This window comes from Urocampus carinirostris, chromosome 12 (assembly GCF_059441175.1).
Source record: "Urocampus carinirostris isolate Australia breed hairy pipefish chromosome 12, RoL_Ucar_1.0, whole genome shotgun sequence".
In the NCBI taxonomy this organism is placed as follows: Eukaryota; Metazoa; Chordata; class Actinopteri; order Syngnathiformes; family Syngnathidae; genus Urocampus; species Urocampus carinirostris.
Window position 1 is genome coordinate 22,910,317 of NC_142360.1, and position 26,693 is coordinate 22,937,009.

Below are 26,693 nucleotides of genomic sequence, written 5' to 3' on the forward strand. Positions count from 1 at the left end.
AATTTTGACTGCCGATCATCATTTGTTGGTTAGTTTTGTTTATGGCTGCACTACTTTGCCAGTTCTTAACTTGTACAACAAATTCACAAGATGCTCGAAGATTCTTTTTGGCTATGCCAATGCAATGTTTCTCTGCTACAACTGCAGGCTCAGACAGGCAATAACCCTGCTTGTAATCATCAATAAACTTTTTAATCACAGGGCTTACGAGTGATCAAGGGCGGCAACGGGCTAAGGAAAACAAACATTATGAGAGTTTGGAATCCGACTCTAGCCAGACTGCGGCGCAAGCTATGTTGAAATCGTGATGGATGGATGCCTTCTGTAAAAAGCAACCACTTTCTGGGTTTTCAATATAATTGGAGAACAGAAGCACAGTTAGGAATACAAAATTAGTTTGTTCTTTTTGTTAAAGCCAGGGCAAAAACCAATAAATATGCGCATAACTCTGCAAGTTGCAGATTGGTATTGTTAAACTATACCCGAACTGCTTTTAACAATCATTTTACTGACAGTTTATATGCATCTGATTTACAGTATTTTGGGTTTGATCAGAGCAGGGGTGGGCAGACTACAACCCGCGGGCCCATTGGAGCCTGTCTGGCTTTTTAATCCAGCCCACTACATAAAAATTGTAAAAATATAATAAAAATATAACAGGGCACATTGCCATACTGGCATGTGTATGATGATGCAGATGGTTGGTTGGATCCCATAACTACTAGTGTCATAAGGGCACCATTTCTGTGTGTCTTGGGCAAGTACAGCCTGGTGGCGCCCATCCCTCTCCAGGACAACATACTGTATGTTTCGACATGGTCTTGAACCGCGGACCTTGTGTGTGCAAGCTGTCAACAGCCAAGCGGCTATTTTGCTCTCCTTAGAGGCTCCCTGGCGGTTTTTCATCAAACCACAGCCCCAAAAACCTAGCCCAAGTAGAATGCCTGGCATCACGAAACCCGTCATTCATTTATTCATTCATATCAGGCATTTATATTAGAGAACTTTGGCCATCCCTGCATATTTTTGACTCCTAGCTGAAACTCAAGTAGTCTGGAACTACCTAAGTGAACATTTCATGTTAAATTATTGGTAAATTTTAGAGACAATCACCCCATGCATGAGACACATTTCCCATGGCTCCATCATATGCAGCTAGCCACTCCGGCCCCTTTAGCTGATTACTTTAGCAGACGCACTCGCATCGCTAAGCATGGATATCGCCCCTATTGTCTAAACTGGAAATAAGAGAGTTAACACTAAAAGCAACTAAAATCGACTTTGTATTCGTTCCAGGCCAAACGAGCATCTGTTGTAAAGAACACAGCTTCTGATCTCATCAAAAGGAACCCCTCTTGCCGAAGTTACATGAAGCTAGATGGCAATATAAATTCACATGCTGAGGTGGCAGTTTGCCATCATTGACAAATTCTACGTAAACAGTAGGGCGGCGCTACGGTGGGCTAACGTTTACGATGATGCCGCACAAGTTCGGCGTAAATGAGCCAATAAAGACGTGAAGTTGGCAATAAGGACAAAGAATTAGACTTGGCTCACTTTTGATCCTGTGCCTTCTTGTTGCGGGGATTGTTGTTTTTCAAGTAGGAGTGGGCAATTATTTCAATCTTAGTATTGATCCGACCCAAGAAAACACACGGTAGTGTCGATCAATACCATATCCGATTTTGCTACTTTTAGTTTCGAAATATGATCTTTCAATAATCGAACATTTCCCTCCTTTAGTTTATCATTAATTACGATAAACAGCACAGTGATTTTAGGCACTCAAAATGTTCAGTGTTTTTTTCAGTTAACAAACACGATGAAAACTTAAACAGTACAAAAAAGTAAATAAATATTTATTTCAAAACTTTTGGTACAAAAGTCAAGAGAGTCAAATAAAACAAAGTAGCAATGGGATACAAATACAATATAACAATTTCAATAAGACAACTAAAGTTCTGCATTTTCCAGATTATAAATCCCAAATTAGTCAGAGATTTAAAAGTGCACCTTACAATGCAGTGCACTTTTATAAAGCCAGAAATACAGTAAATAAATCAAGACATCAATAATTACAACAAAATTCTACAGGATTCCTTCATATTTATGTTCTATGAAATATGTTTTTATCTTCTTAATTTCATGCGTCTTAAACTTTGATGTGCCCTATACAGTAAATGGAAAAAAAAAATATTTCACAACGGGCTATTTTAAGGGTACATTTATAATCAGGAGCGCCTTGGAATCCGGAAATTACGGTACCTTTAATCACACAAACAAACTTTGAAAACAAACTCATGGGTACAGATTACTAAAATCTGATCGAATTTGAAATCTAAAATGTAACTAACAACGTTATTATAGTGATAGTTAAAATTGGAAAATAGAAGTTTATCATAGATAATGTAAAGATTCTGGCAGGCCAACAGGGTTTCATAAAGTTGGATTATTAAAAAATATGATAATCTTTTTAGATATTCTTGAGTTCAATGGTGTATAACACCACTATTGTATAATTACAGCCCTAAATTTGTTTTGATCAAAAATTGTTAAAAAAATCTTGTCTCACATTTTCTCAGGTCAAACTTTGCTGTTGGGTAAAACAGAAATTAAACACGGATCACAGCAGTAAGAACAGATAATTCAAACCGCTAGAATACCGGCTGTATAGATAACATAAGAAAAGGCACTCGATTAATCACGGTACAAGAAAAAAATGTAAATTTATTTGTGTGTTTCACATGTTACAATGATAATATATTTGCCACTTACAGTGCCTAGAATAGAACAGAAGAATAGAAGGACCCACATTGATCATAGATCTAGCTTAATAATTTGCTCTAATCTCTCATCAGATCGATGCGTTTGCATTTAAAACGTAGAAATGATTCCCTGCAGCACCCTCGACGGTCCACTCACCAGGGTCTCACAAAATTATATGGGCAACACTGGACAGTATTGATTTTCAGACAATAGTATCGATCCGATCCAAGTCTCTTTCAGGAACGATAGTATAGATATTTTGATTTTCGAGCATTTGGAAGTATGATAACTGAAAATGTGGACACCCGATGGAAACCGATAATGAGTATTACAACAAAGGGTTACAGCATCTGAATAACAATAGAAAATACTCCCCACAAAAAAAAATATCCATTACCCTTGTCCACCCCTTCTCTCCTAATGTTTCCAATGTGGCATCCGTCGCAGATCAATGGCTTAATCGTGCTCCTGTTGTATTTTGGCCCCGGCACTATTGAAAGCTATTTGCAGCAAGCAGGAAGGCTAATGACCCTGAGCTGATGCTATGTGTTTGGCCGCCAGCCCCGATCAAACCAAGGTAAGTAAACTCATATATTCTCCGGGGGCCACGCTAATGAGAGGGAATGGGAACACAAGCTATGGTTCATCATCTACTTAGGAACTTAGAAATTCGACCTACTTGTACAAAAAATGTTGTTGCTTTTGACTAATAGCAATACTTAACCCTCGAGTCTTATTTGTACAAATGATGTGTCTTTTTTGAGGATGTTTACCTTAGTCATTTATGAATTTTTAGGGCCCTCAAAATCCTTTGTTACATATAACCTATTCATGCATATGGAGTTAAAAATAATTTCACACCCTTAAAACAACACAAATTAGACTAATACACATGATAATAACACAAGTTAGATCAGATATCTATTTCTTGCTTTAATTTCAGGTCTGGATAAGCCAATTAGGCTTTAAATTAACATTTTGTATGAACACCATTACTGTACACCATTTTCATGCGAAAATTCAAGAACGTTTTTATAACTTTTCAAACTGGGTACATGGCGCAGTGCAACCGAAAACAATTGGTAAAAAACACAAGGAAGAATACAAACTACGGATACTCAATGTGATTTTTTTTATTATGGCCGCTGGAGGGCAGTGTTGAGTTCGTATAACGTGGTGAGTTGGTTCAGGCGTAAAACTACTGTTAAAATAAACCAGTTAACACATTCAATGCCAAACAGAAAAATATTTTCTCCCATTGTTTGTGAATAAATGTGTTGTGTTTAAAAATCTGTGATTGTAATATGTACGGTAGTTTACTATCAGAACAGAAAGTCTGGATCTGCCCACCAAACCAAATGGAGTTTGACATTCCCGCAATAGATTAACAATGATTACATGAACCAATAATGGGTATAAACCAAGGAGATGACCATAATATACAGTTTTTTTTTTAGATTTGCTTCTTTCCGTGTCCCCAAAATTATATATATATATATATATATATATATATATATATATATATATATATATATATATATATATATATATATATATATATATATATATATATATATATATACATGTATATATATATATATATATATATATATATATATATATATATATATATATATATATATATATATATATATATATATATATATATATATATATATATATATACATGTATATATATTCATTTGGTTTGGTTTCAAAGTAAAAATGGTGGATGTTGGGCTTATGTTCATACAAAACAATATTGTTATGAAAACATTCTGTGCATGTGAATATAAAGCTCAAGTGTTAAGTGCCAAAACGTGTGTGTTGAACCTTTGGCACTTTAACTTTATTTTGACATTTCCAGAATCTTTTCAGAATAATTATCTATTGTACAAAGGTAAAAAACCCGCTATCCACCTATTATAAGTTTGTTGGCTATTTAATATCAGTGTCCATACATTTAGGGACATCCTGGATGCTAAATCCGAGAACCAATATTAGTTTTTTATAGTTTCGTGTTAATGGTGTGGCCACTGGTGTAAAGTGTCATAAATTGTGCCACGATTATCTGCCTTTTCGATTTGTATCAAGCCGGCGGCCTCTCACTTGTTTGGCACGCGCGAAATATTTAAGCTTGTCAATGTAGAATAAATGGGAGGTGGGGGAGGGCGGAAGGGGGGTTGTCGTCTCTACAAAAATAAGGACCAAGAGCATTGTGTATTTCGCATGTGCATGAGCGTTTTAGTGTGTGTTGGTAATCCCTCACCGGCAGACTAATGATAGGTCTTATCGACACCCAGCAGTCAATGTGAGGCTTTGTCTCCTCTCAGAAGGCTTGACGGAAAGCCTCGGGGAAAGAAAGGGGGGGACTTTGCTTCTCGGTCTTTTCATTCTTCTTGCAACTGATAAAAATGAAGGCTAAAATGGCTACTTTTTCAATGCATCATAGACACGAGACAACTTCTTTATGGACTGGTGCATGGACCGATACTCAAGATTTGCTCTGATGGAAGAAAATGAAGACATACATAACGTCATTGTTTAGAAAAAGCAAGAATAATGTAGCTGAGATAGGAGCTGCACAAAGCTGTCTTGGACTTTTTGAACAATTTGACACATTACTTATGTTTATTGACTATTTTTTGTGTATTGTTACTAAATGCAACATCTTTTGCAGCCTGGTCAGCTTGGAGGGGGGAATACCTGGAGGTTTCTTATTTTTCTCATGCTGAGGTTTTCGAGTTTTTCCTTGCCTTCATATCGGTTTCAGATCAGTGGATGCTGTCATTGTGGCCCTGTGCGTTCCTTTGAAACATTTTGTGATTAAGTTTTACAAACACATGTGATTTTTCAGGCAGGTAGCCCTCTGTATACGAATCTAAATAAAGAGCCATCGCTGAATGGTTGTGGTGATGATAATGATTCCAAGGCGATCGTATTCAATGTTTGTAAAGACCCACGCACTCTACGTCAAAATTGCCAATGATAGTGAAATTCTGATCTTGGTAGTAGCAATACTTAGTCTCCATTCTATCATTTTGTCAAGATCGTGCGACTCTCCATGGAAAAAAAACTAATCTAATCAGACCTGTGAAATCACGTCGGCACGGTGATATTGAGTTTTGGTTTGAGAATGCTTTTACTGCACTTGAGCAAATACTGTATGTCAATGCCGATTTAATTGATATTGACAGCAGTGGAGACAGTCTGCAAATTAATTTCTTAATCCCAGCACAATGTGTTACTTTTCTGTAGTAGTCATTTATCCACTTATTCTTTAAAAATTGAAGAAATGGACCTGAAGGAGTCAATTTTTATAGTTGTTTAAGCCCCTGGCTTCACATCCGGTGTGACTTGTGCATACAAAGGTTTGAGTTTCTTTCTTAAATGTACACACGCTGCTTTTATTCAGGTGCACTCTGTAGTCCGGAATCTCCGGTAGTTTATAAGGGCAACTGTATACATGTGCGGTCCCTTCTCAAGGTTTCTTCATTTTCCTCATGTTGAGGTTTTTGAGTTTTTCCTTGCCCTCATGTTGGTTCCAGATCAGGGGATGGTGTAATAATAGTCTGAAAAAATAGTCTGTGTAATAACCTGTGAATCCCTTTGAGACTCTTTGTGATTAAGGGCTATACAAATAAAAATGACTTGACTTGACTATAGCAGTGGTAAGTGAAATTATTATCATGGAATATGTATATTACATGAACTACTATCATTGGAATTCATGTTAAAGAGCAGAAAAAATATTATATTATTTTATGCAGAAGCAGGTGCTCCACTGCTGTCAACACTTGTCCATCAGCTTTATTTGCACCCGCTGATTACAAACTGAGTAATCGTGTCTCCTCCTCAGCAATTTAAACGGCTGCCCATCTTCGTCTCGTCTTTTCCTCACAAGCGTGAAAGGGACAATGACCCGCTCTGTCCCGTGGCCTCGCAGGGAATCGAGCGGACTTGACTGAGTGACTCACTCGGCTGTCACTTCCCTTGAACGTCTTTTGTAACTTGACAACAAGTGACAACGTTCGACGTCGAGTTTTCGAACCATACTTCTTTTTGTCCAATGGGTTTAGAGCATGGGTCTGAAACTCTGGGCCCAGGGGCCATTTGTGACCTTCTATATGCTAGTAGCCTAAATATCAAAGCTCAAGGTACAAAGTGCTTGATTTAACCACTAGATGTGGCTGTATTCAAGAATACTAGAAGACTAACTACAGAGATTCAAATTGACTTTGAAGCACCACTTTTCTTCTTAATTTTTGCCCTGCTTTTCACAAATAAAACAAGAAAGAGAAGGTAGAAGAAAAAATGAAAAAGCAAGAACAAATAAGTAAATGATGTGTGAATTAATGAAAAAAGGCAGAAAAAAAGATAAAATGAAGAAGAAAAGAAAAAGGGCAAAAGACAGGAAAATGAGGAAGAAAATACGAAGGAAAGTATAAAAGTTAGAAATGATGGAAATACCGAAGGAAAGACAAAGAAAAGAAAAAAGGGAAAGGTAAAGAAAAGAGAAAACAAAAAAAAGCGAAAAAGTAGATACAAGAAAAAAAAAGTCAAAAACAGATTTGGGTTTTTCTAGGGGTAACCAAAGCAGCACCCTTTAGTCAAACAATGTCTTAAAAAAATGCATGTTTATATATGTTTTATGTGTTTTTTACTAATTTCGATGAATGGTTTTTTTAACCACTTACAGGAGATGCACTGAATAACACACACTCTATCAGATTATGGATTATGTCTCACCAATTGATTGCTTTACTTTCACAATGATTTTTAACTTTTTCTATTTTTTGCAGGGAATTAAAAAAATATATATATTTGAGAATAGTGGAACATTGTTTTTACACTTTTTTTGTGGTAAACCTGATTTGGCTCAATGTTGCCCACAAACTAGTACCGCAGGCCCCCATGTAAATTGAGTTTGAGACCCAAGGTTTATAGATACTTGGACGCCCCTAAGAGGCGACACTAAAGAGGAAATGAACTCCATTCTGGATATGACACATTAGGATGTGTAGGAAAGGTCAGTGAACTTCTGACTTTGTGTTTCCTGTTTTTGGAAAAATCCTCCTTTTGGTGAGATGGAAGGAAAAGCTGAAGCAGCTGCCCAGGCCACAGGAACAACCATGAAAATAGAAATATGGCGCTTGTGTGTTCGTGTGTGGGCATTCTAAGTGAGTCGAGCGAGAAGCTGTGGCTGCTAAAAAGAACAGAAGGGAGGTGGAACAGGAAAATAGACTCACAGGAGACTGAAAAAAAACAGTTGGAAACTGTTATTTATAGTTTATACAAAGCGTTGATCCAAAACGTCTTAAATCACAATTCTGTAAATGTCTCTTTTTTCCTTCAAATCTATTGGCCAGTCCCAAGAGGCCCAGTCCAAATGATTATTTTAATAATCTCCTCTATCCATTATCATTCTTATCACTGTACAGTGTCTAGCAAAAGTAGTGCCCCCTCCACCCAGGTTTTCTTTGGTCATTTTGCCACATTTCAGGTTCTCAACCTAAAGCTAAAGAACTAAAAAAATATCTAAGAATCAACAACACGTGAAACACAATTGTGAAGTGGAACCAAATTATTTCAACATTGTATACAAAAAAATTGAAAGGGAGGTGTTGCAAAATTATTAGCCCTCATTTCTCTCATTTCAGCCCGTCTCCCAAAGTGGGTGTACCACGAGACTGATTCAAAAAAGGATTCACTAGGTTTGAGTGAAGTCTGAAATAAAAGCGGCAAAGTACCTCTGTGGATCCCCCTTAACCTCGCGGGAGTCCAAAAACTTTAGAAAAAATGTCTGATATTGAATGAAATATTAACCTGCAATTTATTTTACCAACATTTTACATTTGCACTTGTTGCACAGAACAATTAATGTTAATGAACTCTTCAAACATGATATATATATATATAGGCTTAATCGCTATGGTCTAAAGTATAAGCCGAACATTCTACTTCTAATTTTATTGAGATCAAGGAATAAAACATATTTGTTCTAATTTTAGGTTTGCATCAAAACACCTGATTTTGGTATTATAACCCAGCGTGTGAGCTGAACAAGTTTTTGGATTTGTTTAAAATAAAATCACAGTAACCAAATTGTGATATAGGAGTTTTTGTCCTTAACTTCATACTTGGATAGATTTATAGTTGGACCTCTAATTCAGGGTGGTGTAGTTTTGTGTTAATGCTAAAAAACTTCTACTAACCCACCCAGCAATAAAACAAAAAGGAAGTTTTAAAATGTTTAAGATGTGATTGTGAAAAAAAAGTTCATTTTTAAGGCTTGAAATGACATCTTATAGTCTGGGGAACTAAATTTGGACCACATTGGAGGAGCTAAACACAACGACAACCATTTTTGGACTAAATTTGGACCATGGGCTGAAAACAAGAAGATATATTTGGCTAGACTTTATTTATCCCTCATATCAAACTTTTAAAAGGTGCAGAAAGTAGAGATTGTTTAAAAAAACTTTCCTCCAAGTACACCCCAAGTGATTTTTATGAAATTCTTACACTGCACATACTGGATCCTATCATCCAAGTAACTTTGTACCAAACCTTTCACGACATTTTCTTCTGTTCTTGTAATAAAATATTAAGACCCATTGCATCAAATTCTCTTCACAAGTCAATAAAAATCCAAACTGTAAATTCTTTTTTTCTATATGGGTAACATTGTCTTCGACAAGCTCCATTACTTCCAAAGAGTTGGATCTTTTTCAATTAAATTTTATAGCGAAGATATGCAGGGTCGTAATTGTTGGTCATGAGCGCCACCTTATCATTCTCGTAGATACTAAATTTGTCTGGGGAGTGTTTCATTCTGTGGCCAAAACTATTATAGCTTGGACGGTGAAGCAGTCATCTGAGCTGGTGACTGGAGCATGTTGTCATGACAAAGATGCAGGATTAGAACAGGTTCAAGGGGACATTTTTTTCTTTTTTTCCTCATTCAACTCCTCTCTAGCACTACTACTTTGTCTTTGTATTTTCTTCCTCTCTCTATCTCACTTCTCTCTCTCTTGCTCGACCTTACCCTAGATGGTCCCTCACCTCCAGGGTTTTATTTCCTTCCTGATAGTTTAGGTCACTTGACTCTTGATTTCCCCATGGTTGTTCCTCCTATCACGACTCATCCTCTTCCCTTTATTAGTACTCTACCCCCTTGGTTCATTGCTAGTTTGTTGATTATCTTGTCACAGCGCTTTTCTCTACCCAGCGTACCGTACCTGTGCCTGACCGCCTGGACTTCGAATTCCGTCTGAGGAACTTTTAGACTGTAGACCTTGCTGCTTGAACTCACTGGATTTCCGAAGCTTTCGTTTGTGTATTTGATAAGGCTTGTTTGCCCCCGGTGTTCTGAATACTGTTGCCTCACTGCCTGCTTTTTCAATTGACGAACACTGCACTGATTGGGGACAACTGTTCTATTGTACTAGTGTGTGCTTCTGCATTGTACTTTTACGCCATCGCGAGGGAACTCATGACAATATTATTGACACAGTTGTAACAAAGTAATAGGAATAATTGGGTAATATAGTACTGTAAATTACAGACTAAAAGCCACAGCTATTTTTGCTACATTTTAGACACTTTAGATTTTAATACGGTGTAGATTATTCTTTTTTTTTTTAGTGGCTGCACCAAGGAAAATGGCGAGCTGTTCTTTTTCACAACGCATGCACTGCTGCAGTGGCAACTGGAAACATTTATGACTCCTTAAAAGGAGCAAAACTGGAGGTTTAACAGTACTTATCAATGTTAACAAATGTACTCACGATATTTCATCCACGAATTAAGTCTCCAATTGATATCTACAAATTGAACCGTGGTGGAAGTTATCTATCAAAATTGCTTCACTTCTCTTTCTGTGTCAATGTCAGGTCGCTGACGTTTCTTTTAATGCTTGAGGAACGACAACAAGCCAATGCAAGTTGGTCCGTCAGCCAGGCAACCGCCGGTGACAAAAACATAGAAAGACGACCTTCACGGCTGGGTTGAAATCTGGCATTATTCTACGCCATATGGTTGCCCTGGTGTAGTCATCTAGAAATACAGGGCTCGCATTTTACTTGACGTAGTCGAAATCTGCTTTATGTAATCCTATCTTGAATGTTCACATGATCTGAAAACACAACTTTGGAAAACTGCGCGGTACTAATACAAGGCAACTGAAAACAGCGTCAGGTGTGCAGGAGGAGTGAGCCGTTGGTATTTTGAAGCCAAAGGCATCAGCGCTAAGTACTCCTCGCTTAAAATCCGAGGCGGCTTGTACAAAGACAAAATTGAGTTTCGTTCTTAAATTTGCGCTTGTGGCTTTTAATCAGGTGCCCTCTGTAATCTGGAATTTACGGTATATAAATCTTACAAGAAATCCACATTTCTTACTTTAGTATATGCTACTTAACATCAAAATTACAAAATAAACAGCATTTCCCAGATCTGAAAGCGGAATCTCTTGGGAAGTACCCGAAGGAAAATACTGCTATGCGAGACAACGTATAAGCCTAAGGCAATGTGAGTTCCTGTACCTCTCCTTCATCCCTTTAGCCTTTTTCTTGTCATGTTATGCTCTGGGGTGTCGCTTCTTCCCCCCTCTGTGTTATTGTTTCTTCTGCAGTTCCATAGATGACCTAAACAAAAGAGCAAAGAAAGAAAATGCCAGGTAAGCTCAACCCGTAAAATCTTTATCAGGAACCCTTAAGACAAATTAAATCTCCTGCAAGACTCCAGCTTTTGTGCCTTTAAGTTAATCGCGCCAGATGTTCAAAAAATGCATGAACAAGATAAGCACAGACGAAGGTAGTTCATGACCTTTTTTCAGCGTAGCTAGAGTAAATATACTTTGTGTTGTATTGTCGTTTGGTGACTTTGTTGAAAGCAGAATCTTTTAAATCTTTTAAATCTTTCATGTGTTTGAGGTAAGAAGTTTGCTCAGGGGAGTGATGTTGAAGTTCAAGTTAAGTATGACAAAACATATAAAACACTCATTATTTTGAGTCAATTTTTAATTTTTATTTACTATTTGATCTATCATTTTATATGTTTAATTTTTATTTCAATTAACTTGTTTTTTTCAAATGTATTTATTTTAATTTCATTTGATTTTTTTCTTTAAATTTTATTTTATTATTTTTTTATCATTTTGTTTTCAATTATTTTAATCGTTATTTAAAAAAAAAAAAAGTATTTTATTTTATTTCTTTTTATTTTGTCCTTAATATTCATTTCCTAACTCATCTCATTTTCAACTAATATTTTTTTGGGGTCATATTTATTTTAATACATTTATTTTTTATTTACAATATTAATTTCTTAACTAATTTAACTAATGTGATTTCTAATTCTTCTAAATATTTTCATTTTGGTTTTCGATTGTAATACAACACAATTATTTATTTTCTATTCCATGCATCAATTTTCGGAACCGCTAATTAAAATAGACTTTTTTCATTTATAATGTTATAGTAGCGTTAACACATAAGAAAAATATATCATTTTGTGCATAATGCTAAATTATTATTAGAAACAGAATATTCTGTGCATGTCATGATCACTGATGAGACTCAGCTGTGCCCGCTCCTTTGGCGCCAACTGCCTTGGACTCTGATTGGCTCCCGATCAGTACTTGTACCCAGTCCTGTTAGTCCGCTTTTGTCAGTCCGTCTGCGAACCTCAGTTAATACTAGGCAAGCCTTTTTCGACCCTGACCCCCACCTCTCCCAGTTTTGGCTCCCGTGTGTCCCCCGGCTTCAACCCGTTTTTGATCCTGATCCGGCTACTGTCCCGTCCCGGCTTTCGACCTCTTTTTGTCCCTGACCACGTTTTTACTCTCCTGTCCCGGCTACTAACCATTTTTCCGTCCCCGACACCGCTCGCTACGGAAGGTCTACTTCCACGTGAGGAGCACAATCCGAGTTTCAGAGCGACCTTCCCGCGTCCAGCAATCACCGGATCGTGGGTGCAACCCTTTCTCTTTCTTCCAATAAAACTTGTGAGAAACACAACGCAAGTGGGTCCTTTCTCCATTCCGGTCCTGACAGTGCAATGTGATATACCAAACAAGGCTGTACGGTTTCATAAATGTGCAGTCAAATAGGCTGACAATCACTTTTTATACTATACTATACATATATAATATATATTATGTGCCATTTGTATTTATATATATAAAAACATGATAGTACAAGCACACATTTTTAATATGTATTTAGAGTGTATACATGCGTTGAATCTGCCAACAGCTGTAAATGCTGCTGTCACACGCACACATTACACACACAAGCATGTTGTGGTCTCATTTGTTTCATATAGCTGTGCAGATAAAGCACAGTGTTGGAGCAAATTGCGTATAACGGCAAGTAGACAATGACGCATTCCCATCCACGGCCTATCTCACACGCTCACTCACACAGTCTGCAGCTTTGTCATTGTGCGCTATAAAAATAAATGAAAATGACTTGCACTGTTGGCCCTTCTTAAAGCTGTGAACAAAACAGACAGCCCCGCTCCTCTCTTCATTCATTTTAATGAAAAAAAAAAGACAGTCTTTTTTCAGGCCCCCCTCCGAAACCGAACCGCGCCAAACCAGCCGAGTGGGGACCCTCCCGAAAAGCCACAGCCAGGCAGAAACACTGATCCTTTGTTTAATAGCTTCAACCCCCACAGCCCACCGCCACTCTACTTCTTCCTTTCTGCAATGGAGGATGCTGTTGAACAGTGACCGAGGCGTGCCTCAACACGAATCCCATTCTGAAGTTCGAGATGTTTAAAAGTTGGGCTCCAACTAAGAAAATTTGGTTACAGTTTTTAGCCAGCTGGGTCATCACCTACAAAAGCAAGACCGGGGGAAAAAACCCAAATCTGATGTACGGTTTTATTTTATTACTCTGCTCCGAAGTAAGTGTGTAATCTTCACATATTTCTTTGTGAAAATAGTCTCGCAGCACAAAGCTTTCATGTTTGGTTCTCACTTGTTTGTTTCACATTCTAGCCATTCAAATTTCATACAACAGTCCTTTGTATGCAACAGGTGAACAAATACATAACGCCTGCAAATTAGAGATGGGAACTCCGGCTCTATTTGGAGAGTCGACTCATTTGGCTTGAGCACACTCAAAAAAGTCAGCTCCCAAACAGCTCCTCTGATTTTTTTGGGGTTCCTTTAATTGCTATATTACCAATAATAATGTAAGTAATATTTCTATAATGCTTTATACTACTATATTATAATGGCGTTTTTTCACTCTACAGTGTACTTTTAACTAATTTAACTTTAACATTATTACGTTTAAAAAAAAAGTTAAAACAAAAGGGATCACTGAAAAAGCCACAACATATAATTTGAAATAGTTTGAGATATGCCAAGTTCACGTTATGATATACAGAACAATTTTAGGCTTTTATATACTCAACAAAGTAAAACGAAACCTGGGAATTTCTAAAAAATATGCATTTTGACCAATTACTAGAAAAAAAGCCTCTACAAAAGGGCCAGTTCCTGATTGGTAGGAGCCAGGCTCTGTTGTTCACGAATGATTTACCACTACTGCAAATATGTATATAGGCCTAAAAAAAAAAAAAAAAAGACAATTCCAGTCATTATTTTGCAATGTGTCCTTGCATATATAGTCATCTTTGTAAGGGTTCTTCATTTATAACATTTAATTACTCTAGTCATTTATATCTCCTTCACTGATTAGTGGTAATAATTGCGATTGATAACTATTCATATATCTTGGTGTAATTATTTATGCCTTGCTGCATTCATTTGATGTATTGATTCATCCATTCATTCCGTTGCTATCCAGTCTCTACATTGTTTCGAGTAGTGTTTTTAGTTAAGACAAAGCCTTAAGTTTAATCAGTACTTGTCAGACTTCGTCCAAGACAGGGGGCTGGTGTGAAGTCAGGATTTTTCCACTGATTTTTCCACTGCCCATAAAGTTATGTTTTTGTCATAGCCTATTCACCCTAGTATAAAAGTAATTGTCAGCCAATTCTTCTGTGCATGTTTGAAACCACACAGTCTTGTTCAGTGCATCACATTGCCTGGAGTATTCTGTTTTGGTTAAATAAAAATCTCAGCTGAACTGCCCTAACCCCAAACTGCTCATCTCCACCGCTTGTTTTACCCGTCACGATCAGATGTCAAACAAACACACAGAGGAAAAGAGTCCTTCCTTTCAACACCTGAACTAGTTTGGCATAAATACCAGGTTGACATAAAGGTAAAGAAATAGTCATGAAAATAGTAACTTTGGTCCCGGAGTCAGTCCTGTGTATATAACCAGGATATAACCTGTGTATACTCTAAAATACGTAACCCGACCCAAATATCAACCTTTAAAAGCTTACGTTTTTTTTCTCTCTTGTACCTTACGAGCCAGCAGTTGGTATTATTGATTTTGGGTTGGCACTTTGCCGTTTATGTCAACCTAAGCCAGTTAGTGAATATAAAGGTTTTAGACCCAAACTTTTAGAAAACGTCACAAGAAAATAATCGTCTTTTGTATCCCAGTCTCTTTTACCCCACCCATCTAAAATCGGAATCAAAGGGTTGTGACAAGATAATTGAGTATTTTCTTCATTAAAATGACACAGGTACATAAATTAAATCATTATAAATGTAATCCTTGCACTTGGAATTAAATCAAAAGGGCCACAAAACTCTCTCTTAATAGATGTATCTTAGACGATAGCAGTCAAGTATATTATCTATTTGTAAAAAGTCAGAACTGAGCTGACACATATTAATTCAAATACTGAATTATTCTATCGAAATAATACGTTTGGTCTGTTTTTAATATTGGACACTTGCAAAGGATATTGCAGAGGATGCTATTTCATTGTTTTGACTATCATCACTCACTGTAGTTCCTTATTTTGACCTTTGTACCTCATTGTTGTTTCGTTGACTATTATGCACTATCTACAACATGATCACTATCGGACAATATTGTTGCTCTTCTGTGATTTCCGCACCTTTGAAAACAGATCTGCTTTTTGTAACCTAGGACAGTGTTTTTTAACCAGTAGTAAATTGTTGTACTGAGCCGTGGGAAATTATCCAATTTGTGTGCCTGTGCGGTCTAGCAAAAACTGTAATTTGGTTTACTTTTAAAAGAAATGCAATGGCACTGACTGGTTGTGTTCCAGGGTTTTTTTTTAATGAAAGAAATGTACCTTGGCTTGAAAAAGGTTGAAAAGCATTGACCTAGGAGAGTTAATAAACAGAAAGGGTCAGGGGAAGGCTTTTAGAAGGGATTTGGAATTGGCATTTTGCACAGTCCTATCCTGTTCTCCTTGCAGGTTTAAAATGCATTAATGCCTTCACTCCTTATTTTGGGTGTCTACTTAACTATAAAAATATCACTTAACAAAATAGTTTTGAACCCAATCTTGTAAAATATTAGGAATGTTAATTCATGAACCACACTGATGTAAAATATTATTTCCAATATAAGGCTTGTCAAAGGTATAAATACTTACGGCAATAACCGATAGCAGTACAGTATACGAGACTAGAAATTAGAGGACTGTTTTGATTTAATTTATTCAATCTTAAGGAGAAGAGGAGGGAATTTTATGTACTAGTGGTATGTATAGCTGGTATCGGTATTAAGTATGAAAATACCTGTAGATTGAAACGAGTGGTATCGAACAAAATGTTTTATTATTGGTTTGAAGCATGTTTAAAGCTTTAATTCAGAGTTAATGCTTTAAAGCAATGTTTTTCAACTGGTGGTTTGGGACCAAAAATGGGTCACGGAGGGCCTAGATGGTAGTGTGCCCGCTTTGAGACTGGGAGGTCGCTGGTTCGCGCCTCGGCCGAGTCATACCTAATTGGTAAAATGGCGGCGCCCTCTGTTGGCTGCGGCTGCATCGGCTCACTACAACGGGTCAGGTGTAACGACATTTCGTTCTGTGTACATTGTTACAAAGAATGACAATACAAAGGCAATTATTATTATTATTATTATTTACACAATAGACAACGATAATACATTGCGCGATCTCCTCTTCCTGTTCAGTCAATCAACGCCAACCCAATTGTGTTTGAGAGGGACCACATCTCATTTAATTGTGATTTAGGATTTATTTCCTTTTTCTGACCATAATAATGGGTCCCAAGGAAGTTAGTGATAAAGTGAAGGAAAAGTGGCAGACAGTGACAACAACAATTAAGTCAAAGAAGGAAAATATGCGAAATACTAAAATATTGTTACGAATGACTGCCATTGAAACACCGCTTGAAGGTACAATTAATTTTTAATTCCAACTTTCTTACCACTACAGTGATATTTATTACCTAAACAATTAAGTAATTATCATTCAGGAACACAATATTTTGGGTGCTAATATCTTTTATTAAGTAGCTTTTTTAAAGCAGTTTTAGGGGGTCACTTATATGTGATGCAGACTTATATGCAAGTATATACAGTATTCAAAGTTGTTTTGATTTTGCTAGTTATTTTGTTTGTAAAAAATGGTGAATATATTCCACTGTCTCTGCTTCAAACTGGAAAATCCTTACATTTGATGCATTTAAGAAGTGGAATTTCTTTCCCAAGTTGGGTCTCAGCTTAGGGTGGAATGGCGGGTCTTCAGGTCAGACCAGTTAAGAGACACTGCTTTAAAGCTTTAAAACGCGCGTTTGATTTGTTTTTGCATGTGAGATAGGGCTGCACGGTTAACCAAAATCTAATCAATATTTTGATGTGGCGTAATGCAATTGCGTAGTCACAGGACACTGCAGTTTTTTTTCAAGGATTTATAATTCCATGTTTTTTTCTGCCTTTGTTATTTGAGTATTCAAGTGTTTTGCCAACCAGAATTGTCACATTTCGGGTTTTAAGGGCGACGGCCAATCAGAGGCAAGTTTTAATGGCACTAGCCAATAAAGGCGAGGCAGAGTTTGCGAGAAGCATGATATGCCCCACACCCACAGCAACCCTATCCTCCCAGAAAAGGGCACTGTTTTCTTAAGATTAAGGCATGTCACTATGTTTAAGTACTCACCCCCCAAAAAAAACTGAAAACGCCCTTTTCCTTTAAAATTGAAAATCTCATCGAATTTGCAGTACTGGTGTGAAAAATCGCAATTATTATTATTTTTTTTCTGCAAAATCGTGCAACCCTAGTGAGAACACGCAAGTGCATAGAAATGCCAGTGATGCAGCTCATCCTTGATCTTGATTCCCGCCTCCTTCAAACTCCCCTGCTGCGCCTCCTTCATTAATCAATAGGACAGATGAAGACAGACTTTTGCTGCAAAGCAAAACAATAGACGGCGTGTGTGAGTGCGAATGGAAAGGAGGCTGAAACGTCCTCAGGGACAACCTGGCAGACATGATGCAAGGCTTCAAGGCTTCTCCCCACACAAAGATCATTCACACTGGATTTGCTATCTTGTACCGGCCCCAAAAAACAGACTCCGTTTGATAGATGATTTACATACATTACGTGTCTGGAAGCCAGCGTGCACATGTGTGTGTGTGTTGGGTGTCTGTGTGTATGCAAAAATACAGCCAGCTTTGCTCCTTTGATCAGGTACGATTTTTCTCCAAGTCCAAAAATTGTGCAAGTGCGCAAAACAGCAGGGTTTCCTGCTCCGAATGATGTGTGTGTCAACTCTCAAACTTTAAAGCTGAATCGTAACAATCTCCTTAAATTAAGAAATAAATAAAAGTAGAAACTCGAGAATTAGCCGATCCGCCATGTAATCTCGACAGTTCTGCTCAGTGTGTCTATTGAAGTAGGCCCTTGAGGAGAGCGCATAGTTAGTCGCGCTTATTGTGGCAAGACATCAAGCCGAGTGACGTGATTTCCTATTAACAGCCGTTCAACTTTAGTAAAAACAAATGTTAGAATTTGTCACGAACCTAATTTGAAACATCAATCTTGTTTAATGCATGCCTTTTCATTAGCTTTGACATTTTAATTATTTATTCTATTGGATATTGGTTGGCTTCGGAGTTTAAAAATATGAGCCGCATAGTTGAAATTTTTGGAAATGACCCTAGGAAATGATTACCAGGAAATTATCTTGTTTCACTTATTTTCGTTTTTTTCTGGTCTTATAAACCAAGAAAACCGTCAAATGGCATCTGGTTATTATTTACAAAAAAATCGAATTTCTTGTTCCTACTAAACAGACTACAACTTAGAGACATGCAGTGAGGTTCTTCTCTGGAGAATAAATTCACCTACATCTTATTCATTATCTGATTAGTGAAGCAAAACACAATCAATAAAAAACTCTAGAACAGGAAAAAATATTATTGTTAAACTTATAAATGAAGCCTGTGCGCTCAAGACCATGTCTGACCATGTTATAAAGAACCTCACTACTATCTGATGCGTTTATAGTTTAGTAGACACTCAAAAAAAAGAGAGAAGACATCACTGAATTTTGCACTTGCAAGTAGACCAGGGGATGAAAGAACAAACAACCCTCAGGTAAGAAAATTCCAATCTGTTCTAGCGGTAAATCTAAATCAAAGAACAATAACATAATTGGCCAATAGTGACAATGACGTGAACAGTGCATAGTAGTCAAAATAATACTCAAAATAGCGAACCACCCTAGCATCCTATGCAATCTGCGTTCCAGGTGTCCCATGTTCAAAACAGAAACTAGCACAATAAACATATCACGATCGTTCAGAAAAAAAGGATGAGAAAATGTATAACTCTCTTTTGAATTTCTATGGTCATGAGCCATTCAAACCAGTACAGTGAAAACCCAGACACGAAATCCTGTGTTAGCTCCTCACCCGAGATGCCCTCGTTGTAGTTCTTCACCCGAGATGCCCTCATTGTTGCAGCACATTGTGCACGCTGACATTGTACCCATGCCTGACACGCAGACAAAGGAACCAGTGCGGGCCTCGAGGGGGCAGATGACAAACACTCCTAAACCATGGCCAGACATAATCCCCCTGCCCCACCCCACTCCAACTCCCGTCAAAGCCCACAACAAACGTGTGGAAGAGGGGGAGCTATTCACAGCATATTAGAGAGGTGAAGGAGGCCAGGCACTGGGGGACCCTACCCCCTTGCCTACCCAAAACCCCCACCTCCACCCTACACGGTGCTCCTAATCATCTGAGACAACTCCTCCGGAGGCAGACTGACGCACAATTCCTGCCCCAAACCACTTGCTAGACACCCCTTCCCCCTGTACTCCACCCAACATATGACCCAGACACATCCAGGGTGCGCAAGGGTGGGTAGCTATGATCTTGAGAGGCTAACCGAAAACCAGCATTCCAGTCAGGAAAGGCGGCAGAACTGTCCGTCTTCTCGGGCCAAAGAAAACAAATTCTATAAAACCGCTGTGCGCATAAATATAACAAACCTGGCATACTGTTACCTTCTATTTTACTGTCGTTATTACTTGTAATGATACTGAGTTACTCCACTGTCATATACAAAATCATTGTTGTCACATACATCCCTTAATCTGGTAGAATGAACTTCTGAAGGGTATTCATATTTACGTACAAAATTGTCAAGCACTGAGTACAAGTGTGCTTAAATTCTATTAATCTAGATATTCTCCCTATTTTATATACTCACATCCAAACCGAATTTACAACGTTAAAAAATTAAGTGCTGAAATTTGGGGTCAGTTTATACGCGCAAAATATCGTGTGGAGGAGTGTGTGGCTTATACAGAGTCCAAAAACTACAGTGGTACCTCTACATGAGAATTTACGAGTAATTGGTTCCAGCAGTGACTTTGTATGATGAAACCGTTGTAAATCGAAACACCTTTTCGTTCCAAGGTCATCAAATGCAACCAAACCCTATTTAATCAACTCAAACTGCTCTGTAGGTACACTAATGTTTAGTAAACGTTCATAAATAGACCACATCGTATAAATAAATCCTAAAATAAGATTAAAGAAATGCAAAATATGAAGTTACTCTACAGTGTAAAGCTATTTTTAAAGTCAGTTAAAAGTCTTGGCAGGATAAAACAGCGATCCATCGAATATTTCGGTCTAGATCTCAGGAAGTCTTTAAAATGTTTCAGACAATTTTCATCAACTCTCTCCATTGACCGTCCATTGTCATCTATAACGTGGTCAAGTCCTTAGCGAGCTCTTTTTCTCGTATCCAAATCATAAGAAGCCTTTTTATATTTTCATTTATTGCTGTTTTCCGGCCTAATAAAACAGTGATAGCCATAATAGTTTGCACTGGTTCGTTTTTTTTCTCTTTTCCATTTGCAGGTCTAGTGGCTGGAAACATAAACGATGAGCAATGACGAAAATGAACTGAGCCCTGGTGGTTTTTGCCAATCAACTACCGGACTAAACCCTTTGGCAATTTAATGCACGGGGGTTCCAAGGGTCTCACTGAGCGGATAAACCACGTAAGACCCTGTTGGTGCATACCTGTGCGAAACTTAAGTGGTAGCGTCACTGACTTCGGATACTGGAAAACTGATCGTATAAAAAGGATATATTTTATTCAAATGCGAACTTTGGATACCGAAACATTTGGAGGCAGGGTCGATCGTAAAACGAGGTACCACTGTAACAGGAAATTAATGTTGCAAATGTGAGTTTAGAATTTACGGGAATGGTTTGCTGATTTTTTTTCTTTTTTGGGTCAAATTATTTTTTCAATACACGATGCCTAAAGAATAAAACAAGTTTTGTACAGTAGCCAGAAACGAAGAATGAAATCTTCCAGTGGTTTGAAGCCCAGAGACAAAATGGATATGGAGTGTTTGTTTGCAAACTCTCAAGATTGCACAAACCAAGAAATCCTTTTTAATGGTTTTTCATGGCATCATTTTTAAGGACAGTCAAAGCCAATTTTCCTATCTTTCTCCAGTACCACCAAAAAAAAAAAAAAAAAAAAAAAAAAAATCCGGTCCGAATCCTGTATTTTGCAGACCCACAAATATATATATATACGGTTTGCATATGTGATTTTTATTCATGCGTGTGCATTTATCATGACATGAGTTCAGATCTTGAGTAAATCGTGAATATATTTGTAGATCTGAACAATAACGCGTGAAACAATTTTTGGGTCAAAATGTAATATGTAGCTTACTTTTTCAGTTGCAGGAAGTTCTTCCCGTTACAATTTACCACAGGGAAACACTACCCTAATTGTTTGCATGGCCTTTAATAAATGTCCATAATTGATATATAAACCTTTCACTAATACACATTTTATATTGTGGCATGCCCCTCTCTTCTTGGGCGTGACCCTTAAGGAGCAAAGAAAATTCATAGGAGAATGTCATACAAACTAATGCCAGCTGCAGTTAATCACGAGGGAAGAAGAAACGCAATGGCAAAGTGAAGCTATCAGAAAGAAGTGTCAGCGTCCTTTTTAAGCAGATGTGCTTTATTCTTGTTCATTTAATTCTTGGTCAAACAAGTCAGACAGCCGAGAAACCTGGCAGCAATTTCAATCATTTACAAGTACTTCATCCAAAATACAATCGCTTTTCCAACCTTGAAAACACAACATTGAAATTCAAGGATTTTAAGCACCTGTACGAACCCTGAAATATAAAGAGTTCACCTCTTTTACCGGTTGGTGTACACGTTTTCTGATTCTTTTCTTTAGTGGCTATTCCAAAGCAGTTTTAGGGGGTCTGCCTGTATGCGAATACGGTAATTTGTAACTAGATAGTTATTTTCAGAGTTATCACGCTACTTATTACTATCACTAATCCGTTGGTTACTGAATTACTTTTTAAGGGAACTAACAGTAACGAATGACTTTTTTTCAGTAACCCACCCTCTCGTCATTTTACCCAATGCGCCATTAATGCTGAATGATGAGCGAGACCCCGTGGTCTGGTAATATTGTCTTCAATTAGGACGGAGATGATGAGGAAAGCGCTAGTAATCATGAGACTTCCCAACTCACGCTGCGAAAGAAAACTTCATTACGCATGATGGTCCCGTGCCGACGATAAAACTCCAAAAATGTGTTCGGTTCTTTCACGGGGAGGTTTTTTAAGCATAGAATTTTTCGAATGAGGGAAAAACTGATAATGTAGCTGAGGGTTCTGAAACAATGGCTAACTAAAGATATCGACCCCGGTAATTAGAATACGTCGTTTGATGTTAAATTTAACAACTTCTCATCCCTTTATTAAGCAATATATTTTAGAAACCTCCTTTGAAAAATATCTATTTTTATACTTGTTACTATTGTTATTGGTAGTTAGGGTTACGGGCCAAAATGCAGAATTTTGAAATCTGGTATTCAGAGAGCCAATCAAATTTTGCTTATGGAGGTCTGAAGCAGTACTGCACTATTTAAAAAATGGAAATATGTGAAGATAGGCAACATTTCCTATAACGTCTCTGGTATTTAATACAATAAATACTTCTTGTACAACAACAATAGCTTGCTTTTGCCTTTGGAGGTAAGAAGTGGTAGTTAGTATTCTAAAAAAACTGAATAAGTGGATTGAAATGTTCCTGGAAAACAGTTAAAAACGTCTTTGGATCAGAGTGCTACAGAATCTCAGTTTTGCCAGCGTTGGTAGTACGTTGTGGATGTGGATGTGTGGAATCACTAGCTAGAATAGGGGTGTTAAACTCATTTTAATTCGGGGGCCACATGATCGAACAAACATTATCTCGGGGGCCGGACTAGTAGATTAGAGAGAAAGAAATAGGAGAAAGAGAGGGAGAGAAAATGGGAGAGGGTGGGACAAATAAAGAGAAAAAGGGAGAGAGAGAGAGAAAGAAAAAGACAGAAAGAAAGAGAGAGAGAGAACATGAGAAACAAAAAGAGATAAAAAGAGAAGTAGTGAGAGTTGGGAAGAAAGAAAGAGAAAGAAAGAAATCAAAAGAAAAATAGAACGAGAGAAAGACAGAAGAGAAATAGAGAAGGGGAGTAAGAGAGAAGGGGAAAGCAAGAGAGGCACCTGGCTTTGGCAACAAGTTGACATATTTCAACCTGCAGATCGTTTTTCTCTTGCGCTTCTCTCAGCGTATTCTCACGGGCCAGATTCAATCCCTTAGCGGGCCTGATGCGGCCTGCGGGCCGCCTGTTTGGCACCCCTGAGCTAGAACTTGCTGCCATGTTTGTCTGACATCTTGCTGCTACGCTGTGCTCTTGACACTGTTTTTTGTTCACACCTAGTGGTCAAATATTACATACTAGGGCTTTTGAAATGTTTTTGAACTTAAAAAAATATACAGTGTCTTTCCCCTCTACAATTATAGCTCACTTTGGTCTCTTGAGGTAGGATGTGGTACTTTTACCGTTTTATTTCTGGACTATAAGTCGCACCAGCCAAAAAATGCATAGTTGGGAAAAACATGTGAGTCGCACCTGGAGCTTAAGTCACATTTTGAGGGGAATTTATTTGACAAAAACCATCACCAAATACATACATGTCATCTTGAAAGGCAATTTTTAATAAAATTGAACACAACAGGCTGAATAAGTGTACGGCATACTAACGTCACATGACTGATATGCCTGGGAATGTCGATGACGACATAACATATTAGGAGTTGCAGTGGAACCTCGGTTTTCGAACGCCTCTCAGTTCGGACAAATCGGTGTTCGACCAAAAATTTCGAGAAATTCTTGCTTCGCTGTTCGGTCAAAAAATCGGAGTTCGAACGCCGGTATGCTAGGGCGCGATGCTGAGCGGCGCACGGGTGATTTAGCCCCTGATTATGCCTCCGAAGAAGGTCGGTGCACGCAGGACGGGTGAAAAAAGACAAGTTGTTCGTAAAACTATTGCCTTTAAGAAAGACATAATAGCTAAATATGAAAGAGGTGTACGAATTTCCGATCTTGCTAGTGAATACAGCATGGCTAAATCTACTATCAGTACGATAGTAAAGAATAAGGAGGCTGTGAAATCGAGTGATGCGGCTAAGGAAGTTAGCGCTATAAGCAAGCAACTGCCGCAAATTTTGGAAGAGGTTGAAAAACTTTTGAGTATTTTTCTCTCCCTACCGTCCACCACAAAGGTAAGTAATCCTATTCATAATCCTTTTTTTTATTTTTACACGTTCATGTTAGCGTAATATTTTGTAAGGAAGATTACGCTAACGCGAACGTACGATTAGCCTGGGTTAGCTTCATGTTACGTTCATGGTAAACATTCAGGGTGTTGGAACGCAATAAAACGATTTTACATTACTTTTAATAGGGAAAACGATTTTGGTGATTGAACAAATCGGTTTTCGAACAAGGCTCTGGAACGGATTATGGTCGAGAACCGAGGTTCCACTGTATGTCACTTTACGAGTTGTGTCACTTTTACCGGTAAACAACTCCCCCAACTCTTGAGGTAGATGATAAGCCGCTTTACTTTCGGTTATGTTACCTCTGCTACCCGTCATCTCGAAACTTTGTTTCTGCTGCTCCATTATCATTTTCGGCTGCATATTTCACTATTTGCAGCCATTAAGTGCCACTTTTGTTCAGCTCTTCTGTTATTTTTATAAATGACTGCCAATGTTGAAATATTCATCACAGGCCTAGAGCCCCTGTTTGCGGTTTAGTGTGAAAATAACATGTGAAATGATAAACTATTTTGAAAATGATATGATAACGTGTTAAAAAATTCACATATAAGTTGTACCTGGAGTATATGTCGGCCAAACTATAAAAAAACAATGCGACTTATAGTCCGGAAAATATGGTATGCTGTTAAACAGTACGAAGATAAATTTAACAAGAGGTAGTCACTGGTATTTTTAGAGAGAGCTACTTATGGTGGAAGAAGAGACGAGTGCACTAGTGAATTTCCTGGCAGGAATTTGCTGACATGAAGTGAAGCTGCGATGTCGTTTTATCTCGGCTGCCGCATAAAATGTTATAAATGTTGTATTAAAAAAGGACAGGCAGTGCAAGAGAGCGCTGAGCTGAGAGACTTGCTATTTTCATGGCAAACTTCCTCGGTTACTTGCTGTTCTATCTGTCCAAAAATTTGAAAAACGGTTGTCAATGTTTAGCATCTCTGACATGGATTTTAAACACACTTAAGATTATTTTTTTAAGCTGTTTAAAACCCCTGTTGTTCTCATTTTAAAAGTCATCTATGTTCTATTTTACACATGAAAGTATGGATGAAAAGAACAATTCATTTTTTTCTACTGTTGAAACCAATCAAAGAAAAGTTATACCATTTAAAAATTATAAAAGTTTTATTCACGTTTTTTTTTTCTGGGTTTTGAACTCATTCAATGCCAGACGTTTTTTTCAAATTGGAAAAGCCAATTTTGCCATTTAGATAGATAATTAGATAGATAGATACTTTATTCATCCCCACAGGGAAATTCACACTTCCAGCAGCATCCCTGCGCTGGAGAATAAAACAGTAATAAAGCAAAAATAATACAATACACAAATACCCAATGTGACTTGTTAATACCCAATGTAGCGTGTTATATAGAGTATCTAGATAGTGACAAATACATACACAAAGCAATAAAAATACGGTAATATGCAATGTGGGGGTGTTTTTTAATGTGGGCCTTTACTCCCCCGGATGGAGTTAAAGAGCCTCATGACATGAGAAAGAAAATATCTCCTCAGTCTGTCCGTGGTACAAGACTGTGACAGCAGTCTGTCGCTGAAGCTGCTCTTCTGTCTGGAGATAATGCTATGTAGTGGATGCGATGGATTGTCCATGATTGACCGCAGCTTTTCCATTGCCCGTCTCTCAGCTACTCTTGTCAGGTTGTCATTTGGATTCATTTATAAAATCCTAATGAATATTGAGTCTTTTATACAAGCGTTTTTCAACCACTGATTTAATAAGTAATTGTCGTACTGTGCTGTGGAAAATTATCCAATTTGAGGGTCTGTGGGGTCTAGCGAAAGCTATATTTCATTTGGATTTGCTTTTATTGGGATGGAACAGTATTGACTGGTGGTGTCCCGCAGGATTTTTT

At 37.7% G+C, this 26,693-nt stretch overlaps 1 long non-coding RNA gene across 1 annotated transcript in view; it reads right to left on the bottom strand.

The window, feature by feature from the left end:
* The window catches only part of LOC148355265 (uncharacterized), a 54,132-nt gene that overhangs the window by 13,814 nt on the left and 13,625 nt on the right, over nt 1–26,693 (bottom strand). Inside the window, exon 2 of the long non-coding RNA XR_015852276.1 lies at nt 11,310–11,411. This is a non-coding gene — a long non-coding RNA (uncharacterized LOC148355265). The remainder of the gene's footprint in view (nt 1–11,309; nt 11,412–26,693) is intronic.